The sequence below is a fragment of the Oryx dammah genome, unplaced genomic scaffold (genome assembly GCF_014754425.2).
Source record: "Oryx dammah isolate SB20612 unplaced genomic scaffold, SCBI_Odam_1.1 HiC_scaffold_23, whole genome shotgun sequence".
Taxonomy (NCBI): Eukaryota; Metazoa; Chordata; class Mammalia; order Artiodactyla; family Bovidae; genus Oryx; species Oryx dammah.
In genome coordinates, this window is record NW_024070207.1 from 50,103,770 (window position 1) to 50,113,980 (window position 10,211).

General features: G+C 36.5%; 1 non-coding gene across 1 annotated transcript; it reads left to right on the top strand.

Annotated features, from left to right (window-relative positions):
* The first annotated feature begins 2,584 nt into the window (after positions 1-2,584).
* LOC120882684 lies at positions 2,585-2,698 on the top strand. The gene has a single exon (XR_005725545.1). It is a non-coding gene; the product is annotated as a U8 small nucleolar RNA (small nucleolar RNA).
* Positions 2,699-10,211: the final 7,513 nt, after the last annotated feature.

Genomic DNA, 10,211 nt, shown 5'->3' on the forward strand with positions numbered 1-10,211 from the left:
TCAATCTTTCCCAGCATCAGGGTCTTTTCAAATGAGTCAGTTCTTCACATTAGGTGGCCAAAGTATTGGAGTTTCAGCTTCAGCATCAGTCCTTCCAATGAATACTCAGAACTGATTTCCTTTAGGATGACCCCAGAACTGGAAAAGGTCAGTTTTCATTCCAATCCCAAAGAAAGGAAGTGCCAAAGAATGTTCAAACTACCACACAATTGTATTCACTCCACACACTAGCAAAGTAATGATCAAAATTCTCCAAGCTAGGCTTCAACAGTATGTGAACCAAGAAATTCCAGATGTTCAAGCTGGATTTAGAAAAGGCAGAGGAACCAGAGATTCATATAGTCAAAGCTATGGTTTTTTCAGTAATCATGTATGGATGTTAGAGTTGGATCATAAAGAAGACTGAGCACAGAATTGAAGCTTTCCTTTAAATTGTGGTGCTGGAAAAGACTCTTAGAGTTCCCTGGACAGCAAGGAGATCAAACCACTCAATCCTAAAGAAAGTCAACCCTGAATATACATTGGAAGGACTGATACTGATACTGAAACTCCAGTACTTTAGCCACCTAATGTGAAGAGCTGGCTTATTAGAAAAGATGCTGATGCTGGGAAAGATTGAAGGCAGGAGGAAAAGGGGACGACAGAGGATGAGTTGGTTGGATGGAATCACGGACTCAAGGAACATGAGTTTGAGGAAAATCTGGGAGTTGGTGAAGGACAGGAAAGCCTGGTGTGCTGCAGTCCAAGGGTTCCCAAAGAGTCAGACGTGACTAAGCGACTGAACAATAATAAAAGTGTTATTGAAACAAAGTTAGTCATTAATGTATTGTCTAGCACATAAATACTACCTATTGTTATTACATGTTGAGCAGTTGCAACAGAGAGCATATGATCTGTAAAGCAAAACTATTTACTACCTGGGCCTTTGCAGAAAAAGTTTGGTGACCTCTGGTCTAGACTGTGTATTGTAAATAATAGAGGGGAAAGGGAAATAATGGCTAAAAATATTTGCTAAAGTCAGTGTTGAAGGTCTTACAAGTCATAATGAATGAGGCAATGTGGAACTATTACAGCTATTTGTAAAGGTGAGTGATGTCCTTAAATATTTCTAGAAATCACATTGTAAGATGACACTGACAAACTAGAGTGGTCAAAGGCCAACACAGATGTAAGTGAAGGGTCTGAAACCAGGTCATAAGTGGGAATGGTTGTAGAATCTATAAACATTGATCCAGGGAAAAAGATTTAATGTTTATAATATGTAGGTATTCAAGTATCTAAAAGCCTGACTGTTGGGGAAAATTCCAGTTTATTTGCAAATATCCAATTCAGTATCTTATCAGAAGGCAGTGCTCCTCTAATGCAGATACTTGAGCAGAGAGGTAAACTGAAATTCTTTAAGAGATCAAATCAGATCAGTACAAATATACTTTAAAAATATCTAGCACAAAATCCTGCCATCTATTTTTCATGTTGAAATTCCATCCTATATTTTCCCATGAATCCAGTGCAATATGATTTTAATCATCACCATGGCCACTCCCTGAATTTGCTTTTACCTAGGTTACCACTAGTATTTGTGTTGAAAAATTGGTTGAATACTTTATATGCATTTACACTATTCATGACTTGCTTTAAAAATCTTCCTGTCACTTTGATTTTGTGACACAAACCTTGCTGTGTTTTCCTGTCCCTGGACATTGCATGTTAATCTCCTTTAAAGGCTCTTGTCTAGTTGACCTTCAATTACATATTAGTTTTACTCACTGGTCTGCCATAAACTCTCTCTTTATTCTCCCCTATCTCTACTGATGGTGGCTTCATATTCTAAAAGTAGATGCTAAAGCCACATCATATCATGTTTTCAAAGTTATTTTAAGAATGTATGAGATTTTAGGATTAAGTTTTAAGAAGAGTTCATCTAAATGACTTTATTCATTTACAATTGAGTGGCCAGTTGCCTCTGACCTTGGTGCTGGAGATCCAACAGTAAGGGAAAAAAGACATGAGTGTTTGACACTTGTGAAATTTTCATTCAAGTTGGAGGGGAAGAGAAATAAACAAATATTAGGATAAATGTGAAGACTTCAGAGAGGGTCAAGTGCTGTGAAGAAAATAGGGCATGGTAATCAATTAGGGAGAAGCTGGGGAAATGACTAATTTAGATGAGATGGTCAGTTATGTTTTCTTTGAGGCTTGAATAAGGAAAAGCTAAGATTTTTGACCTAGGACCTAGATAATAAGAAAGAGCTAGTCACGTGAATGGTGAAGGTGAAGGACAGGGAAGCATGGCATGCTGTAGTCCATAGGGTCACAAAGAGTTGGACATGACTGAGTGACTGAACAACACGTCATGTGACTATCTAGGTGAATAGTATTGCCAGTTGATTGAATAGTGAGTCCAAAGAGCTTAAGATGGGAATGAGTGTGGCATATGAAGGAACAGAGAGATTAAAATGTAGTTAACACTGGGGAAAGTAATACTTGATGAGACTAAAAATAAAATGGGAGCCAAAGGATGTTGTGCTTGTAGGCTACATGTGAAGTCTGAATCATCTGTAAGTGCAATGGAAAGCCATTGGGGATTTTAGCATGGTTGTAACATGATACCAGAACATGATGATTGGAGCTTGCATGATTCGTGATTAACGGCTCTGTGTAATCAGGACTTGCAACACCCTGATTGCTCCTATCTGATTCTTCCTGACGATCTGTGATATTAATGTACTTTACGATTAGATTGAGTTTTTGTTGCTGTCTTCTTAGTTGTATTTGAACTAGCGTCGGACACGACTGAGCGACTTCACTTTCACTTTTCACTTTCATGCATTGGAGAAGGAATTGGCAACCCACTCCAGTGCTCTTGTCTGGAGAATCCCAGGGATGGGGGAGCCTGTTGGGCTGCTATCTATGGGGTCGCACAGAGTCGGACATGACTGAAACGACTTAGCAGCAGCAGCAGCAGCAATATTATACCACATTGCCTTTATTTTTCTATTTGGCAAATGATACAAATTATATAACTTTAGACTTTGCTGCAAGGAAATTTAAATCCACAGTAAACTCTTGACCAAAGGATATGGATTAGTTTATGACTTCGTGTATATTTATTATCTCATTCTTTTTTATTTCTGTTATGATTTTTGTATGTAGCATCTATTATCGGAGAAGGCAATGGCACCCCACTCCAGTACTCTTGCTTGGAAAATCCCATGGACGGAGGAGCCTGGTGGGCTGCAGTCCATGGGGTCGCTGAGGGTCAGACAGGACTGAGCGACTTCACTTTCACTTTTCACTTTCATGCATTGGAGAAGGAAATGGCAACCCACTCCAGTGTTCTTGCCAGGAGAATCCCAGGGACAGGGGAGCCTGGTGGGCTGCCATCTATGGGGTCACACAGAGTCATACACGACTGAAGCAACTTAGCAGCAGCATCTATTATAAAATGCCTCAAAGTATTTTTGAAGAATTGATAATATGAATCATAAAATACATTCTGATTTGACATATGAGCATTGAACTTGGATTTGGTAACCTTCATGCTATGCTGATTTTAAGGCTGAATTATTCATGTAAATTTAGAATAATCATTTAAACTCTTGGAGCCTTAATGCATTCACCCAAAAATGAGGAAATTAACACTTCTTATTTCTTTGCTTCTAAGGAATACTCTGTGGAGAAGACTGAGACTGGATATAGGCAGATAGTATAAAACTATAAATATTCAGTGTATATTTCTTAAACTTTTTCCATGGGATTAAAGATGTACTTTCACAAAAAGGATCTGATAAATTATGTTAAATATATAAGGATGGAGCATTTTTAATCCATGTATATTTCATATTTAAAATAAATATAGGATGTTTTCTCAATTCTATGAATTCTTCTTGGATTTTTTTTTTCTAAAAGGAGATTGAAGATCCTGACAAACATGTGAAATTTGAATCAGGAATAGTTCAAGTTCAATGCTAAAATTAGGAGAAAAGTTTAAACAAGTTCTCTGTATGCATCCTCATCAGAATTACTGCCAATGGCTATGAGCAAAGTTTAGCTGATGAATTATTCAGCTTAATGTCAATCTTGTCTGTTGCCACAAAATTTTGAAACAAAGACTGCTTTGCAAATCTTAAGAATATACCTTTTGGCAATGATGGAAATATTACTTGACATCCATAGTCCATGCTTTTAAACTTTATTTAAAGTTTAAGTAAATTGCATAAGAAGCTCTTAATTCCTATAACTTTTTAATAATTTATCTTACCTTCTTTATTATCAAACCTTTATGTGTGTTTTGCTATGAAATACACTTAGCTCCATGTGTACATTATTTTGACCCTAAATAGAACTGACTATAAATAGTGAGTTGGCCAAAAGAGTCATTCAGGCTTTTCCATATCATTTTATGGAAAACACCCAAACAAACTTTTTGGCCAACCCAATATTAATTCTACAGACGTGGCTAATGAGAGGACTTCATAAAAGTCAAGTACTCCATGAATCACATTTTGGAAACCACTGGATTATAGAAAACTACTATGTATTCAATGATCCCAACCTTCAGAACTGCAATGATTAATGTTTTTCCACTTTGTTCATATCAGTATTTAAGTGTTTTTTGGTATTCCACAACTTAAGAAATCTACTCTCATCATATTCTCTTATACTTCTATAGAACTGCTTTGATCTCTCCTCCTATACTTTTCTCCTCATCAATAGCCATTTCTTGCCAACCTTAAACTATGCACCATTGAAGACTCAGTCTTTGCTAATGTTATTTCACATGTCTGGAATACATGCATATCCTTCGTCTGTCCTCATACAGGGCTTTTCCAACTGATTCTTTATTCAATGTTTCTTCACAACAGTCACTAAAAAGTGGTTGCAGCCCTGAGTAAACAACAGTGAAGGCTGACCAAGAATATCATTCATAGAAGGAAACTGCTCTTTAGATAACTTCTCATAGGATCCTTAAGATACACAGAAAAAACATCCATGTTCAGGATCTGTGCTGTCTCTCCCAATGAATGAGATACAATGAAGCCACCCATGTTGCTATGCCCAAGAAAGAGACCTATTACCATGACTATAAATTTTTTGAAGATAGAAGTATTATTTATCTTCATAGTCATATTTCTCTGCATATCATGTGGTACAAATGAAGCCTTCCCACATACTTGTTGAAATAAAGTACAGTGGATTTCTGAGACATTGCAAACCATTTATAGTTGTTTCATATCACGGCTCATTTTTTTCATAGAAAGAAAATAATAAAGGGTTTTTCTAACTAGGTACATACAGTAAGTGAGATTGAGGTTGATGTGTACTAGCAATATAGTATTCAGACAGAAGTAATAATACTATAACTTTTTAGAATATTGGTTATTGGAGAAGCGTTGGAATGCAATTTTTTTTTTTTAATAAAGCACAGATTTGAGCTAGGACAGATCTAGATTCACGTGCTAGATTTACCACCTAAAGGCTGTGTGATCTGGACCAAGACTCCCACTTCTTTAGTTGTACAATGGACACAATAGTAGTACCTCCTCTGAATATCTAAGATAATGTGTAGGACATACCAGGCACTATAGGACTTTGCAGTTGCTGCTGCTTTTAGAGGAAAATTAGGTATTGGGTAAAACATTAGGTTAGAAAACTTACTAGGTCCACTTTCACATTTAGCATCTAATTCTTAGAAAAGTTTTTACAGCCTGGGCTTGACAGACAGAATTGTGATCATCTGACAACGACTTCCTGCTACTTCATACTCTTTCTTTTTCAAGGAGCTCCCTGACAACAGGCCCTGTATAGGCTCTGTCCCCACATCTCATACCCGAATTCAGCTACCAGCAGTCTCTCTTTCTTTCCCTCTTCTCTTCTCCATATTGGCTGATTCCTTGTCCTTGTTGTCCTTTTTATCCTTCAGTGCCTTGCAGAATGTAATTTAACTCAACTTGTTTTTTTTTTTTTTTATATGTGAAGCAAGGATAATAACCTTCTGATCACCTTTGCTTGAACAAACATGGTGAGAATTAATGAAATAAAGTTTAGACTCAGCCTCAGAGATAATAAAGTCTAAGAAATGTCAAAGTACTTTGAGTTCTTTAAAAACATAATTTTGAGAAAGTTCAAAGATAACATTATAGCATTGATACGCTGAATTTGTTGACAGAAAAATTATTTTGTATTCCTAGATACAAAGTAAAACTGCATGCATTACTTCACCTGATTTAAATTAGAAATTATCAAATGTATAGAATATTTAGAGTTGGATGGGAGCTCTGAGATGATGCACTTCAACTCCAGCATGTTGACATGAAAACTGAGGCCCCAAGAAGGGAAGTGACCTCCTTAAGTTCATGCAGCAGTTTAGGGAAAGAACCAGGCAAACTTCCATTATGCTGTTTTGAAACAAGACAAAAAGTATACTACATCAATATTTCTTTGGGTAAAATTACCATAACTCAAAACTCAAAACTTTCCAGTGGAAGTCATTTGACCTTAGTGCAAAGTTTCAGAAAATTATTCTATCAAGAATTCCAGGGACTTCCTTGCAGTCCAGTGGTTAGAATTCTGCACTGTCACTGCCAAAGGTATGGGTTTGATCCCTGGTCAGGGAACTAAGGTCCTACAAGGTGCATGGTGAGACCTAAAATTTGGTCAAAAGTTGGAAAAATGTTGGAGAGAGAAAGAACCCCGGCATCCCATCCTTTCATGACTCTTAAGACATCTCAACAAAACAAGAGCTGCTTTTAATAAACTTCAGAATATAGGACATTATGGTAATCATTTTCAGCAGTATCATCTAGACCAGTGAAAGTTCTAGTTACCCAGTAAAGACTGAAACCAAACTTAGTTCAGGGAACCAAATGGAGTACTTCATTGTACTCAGTCAATGACAATTACATAATGTTTGGAATACCTTTGTCTCAATGATCTGTGGCTTTGGTTTAGCTTGAAAGTGAAAGAATAATGGAATTATTAATCTTCATTACCCTAATAGTCCTCAAAGTCCTATTAGGGTAATGAAGATAGAAACTATTCCAGCTTTTTCTTGTCATTATGGTCATTGATGACCTGAGAAGCAATAACAGTCCCTCTCCACATCGGTGCTCTCTTATTTCCAACTGTAAAATGGAGGGGATTTTCTGAAGGCAAAGGGTGATGACTTTGAAATTGAGATTGATGTTTACTAGAAATTTTACCTTCTAGCCTAAAAAATTGCAGCAGAAACATGTCTCTCGAGGTATTCAATGCACACATCAAAATATCTAATAGGTGTGCCCCCAAGAGAATACATATTTTGGAAGAAGCTCCTTGGTAAATGTTTAAAATGTGTTTAGAAATTCAATTGGTGAGATTCTTTATGACTTTAAGTACAAACAAGGCTTATATTAAAAAACAAAAAATACACCTCAACAAAAATTTTGTCACTCAGTGGGAAAAACAGTATTCAGCTCCCAGCATTGATAATGAATATTATTGGGATGTAGCACTGTCCAAATCTTATGGAAATACTGAAACCTTTTCCCCACCCTCCCTCTCACTGTTAGCAGTTTTAGCTGTACAAGAATATTTCTTTACCAAAACCCTGAGAAACTATTCACTGGAATCTTCAGATCCATAATAGTGTGCTTCCCACATCCTTCAGAGTGAGCTTCCACTGACCCTTGAGTAATAAAGACATAGTGATTTTATTTTTTAATATAAATTTATTTATTTTAATTGGAGGCTAATTACTTTACAATATTATATTGGTTTTGCCATACATTGACATGAATCCACCACAGGTGTACATGGTTCCCCATCCTGAACCTCTCTCCCAGCACCCTCCCCATCCCATCCCTTTGGGTCATCCCAGTTCACCAGCCCCAAGCTCCCTGTATCATGCATCGAACCTACACTGGCGATTCATTTCACATATGCCAATATACATGTTCGAATGCCATTCTCCCAAAATCATCCCACCCAATCCAAAAGACTGTCTCTTTTGCTGTCTACCATACAGGGTTATCGTTACCATCTTTTTAATTCCATATATATGTGTTAGTATACTGTATTGGTTTTTTTCTTTTTGGCATACTTCACTCTGTATAATAGGCTCTAGTTTCATCCACCTCATTAGAACTGATTCAAATGTATTCTTTTTAATGGCTGAGTAATATTTAATTGTGTATATGTACCATAGCTTTCTTACCCACTCATCTGCTGATGGACATCTAGGTTGCTTCCATATCCTGGCTATTATAAACAGTGCTGCAATGAAGATTGGGGTACACGTGTCTCTTTCAATTCTGGTTTCCTCAGTGTGTATGCCCAGTAGTGGGATTGCTAGGTCATATGGCAGTTCCATTTCAAGTATTTTTAAGGAATCCCCAAAGTGTTCTCCATAGTGGCTGTACTAGTTTGCAGTTCCACCAACAGTGTAAGAGTGTTCCCTTTTCTCCACTCTCTTGTCAGCATTTATTGCTTGTAGACTTTAGGATAGCAGCCATTGTGACTGGCATGAAATGGTACCTCACTGTGGTTTTTATTTGCATTTCTCTAATAATGAGTGATGTTGAGCATTTTTTCATGTGTTTGTTAGCCAACAAATATGTGTTGTATGTCTTTTTTGGAGAAATGTCTATTTAGTTCTTTGGCCCACTTTTTGATTTGGTCATTTATTTTTTCTGGAATTGAGCTGCAGGAGTTGCTTGTATATTTTTGAGATTAATTCTTTGTCCATTGCTTCGTTTGCTATTATTTTCTCCCATTCTGAAGGCTGTCTTTTCACATTGTTTATAGTTTCCTTTGTTGTGCAGAAACTTTTAATTAAAAGCTTATTGTTTATTTTTGCTTTTATTTCCAGTATCCTGGGAGGTGGATCATAGAGGATCCTGATGTGATTTATGTCAGTGAGTGTTTTGCCTATGTTCTCCTCTAGGAGTTTTGTAGTTTCTGGTCTTACGCTTAGATCTTTAATCCATTTTGAGTTTATTTTTGTGTATGGTGTTAGAAAATGTTCTAGTTTCAGTCTTTCACAAGTGGTTGACCAGTTTTCCCAGAACCACCTGTTAAAGAGATTGTCTTTAATCCATTGTATATTCTTGCCTCCTTTATCAAAGATACGGTGTCCATAGGTGTGTGGATTTATCTCTGGGCTTTCTACTTTGTTCCATTGGTCTATATTTCTGTCTTTGTGCCAGTACCATAATGTCTTGATGACTGTGGCTTTGTAGGAGAGCCTGAAGTCAGCCAGGTTGATTCCTCCTGTTCCATTCTTCTTTCTCAAGATTGCTGTGGCTATTTGAGGTTTTTTGTATTTCCATACAAATTGTGAAATTGTTTGTTCTAGTTCTCTGAAAAATACCGCTGGTAGCTTGATAGGGATTGCATTGAATCTATAGATTGCTTTGGGTATTATACTCATTTTCACTATATTGATTCTTCCAATCCATGAATGTGGTATATTTCTCCATCTATTTGTTTCCTCTTTGATTTCTTTCACCAGTGTTTTATAGTTTTCTATATATAGGTCTTTAGTTTCTTTAGGAAGATATATTCCTAAGTATTTAATTCTTTTCATTGCAATGGTGAATGGAACTGTTTCCTTAATTTCTCTTTCTATTTTCTCATTATTAGTGTATAGGAATGCAAGGGATTTCTGTGTGTTTATTTTATATCCTGCATCTTTACTATATTCATTGATTAGCTCTAGTAATTTTCTGGTGGAGTCTTTAGGGTTTTCTATGTAGAGGATCATGTCATCTCCAAACAGTGAGAGTTTTAATTCTTCTTTTCCAATCAGGATTCCTTTTATTTCTTTTTCTGCTCTGATTGCTGTGGCCAAAACTTCCAGAACTATGTTGAATAGGAGTGGTGAGAGTGGGCACCCGTGTCTTGTTCCTGACTTTAGGGGAAATGCTTTCAATTTTTCACCACTGAAGATAATGTTTGCTGTGGGTTTGTCATATATAGCTTTTATTATGTTGTGGTATGTTCCTTATATTCCTGTTTTCTGGAGGGAATTTGTCATAAATGGATGTTGGAATTTGTCATAAATGGATGTTGAAATTTGTCATAGGTTTTCTCTGCATCTATTGAAATAATCATATGATTTTTATTTTTCAGTTTGTTAATGTGGTGTATAACATTGGTTGATTTGCAGATATTGAAGAATCCTTGCATCCTTGGGATAAAGCACACTTGGTCATGATGTATGATCTTTTTAA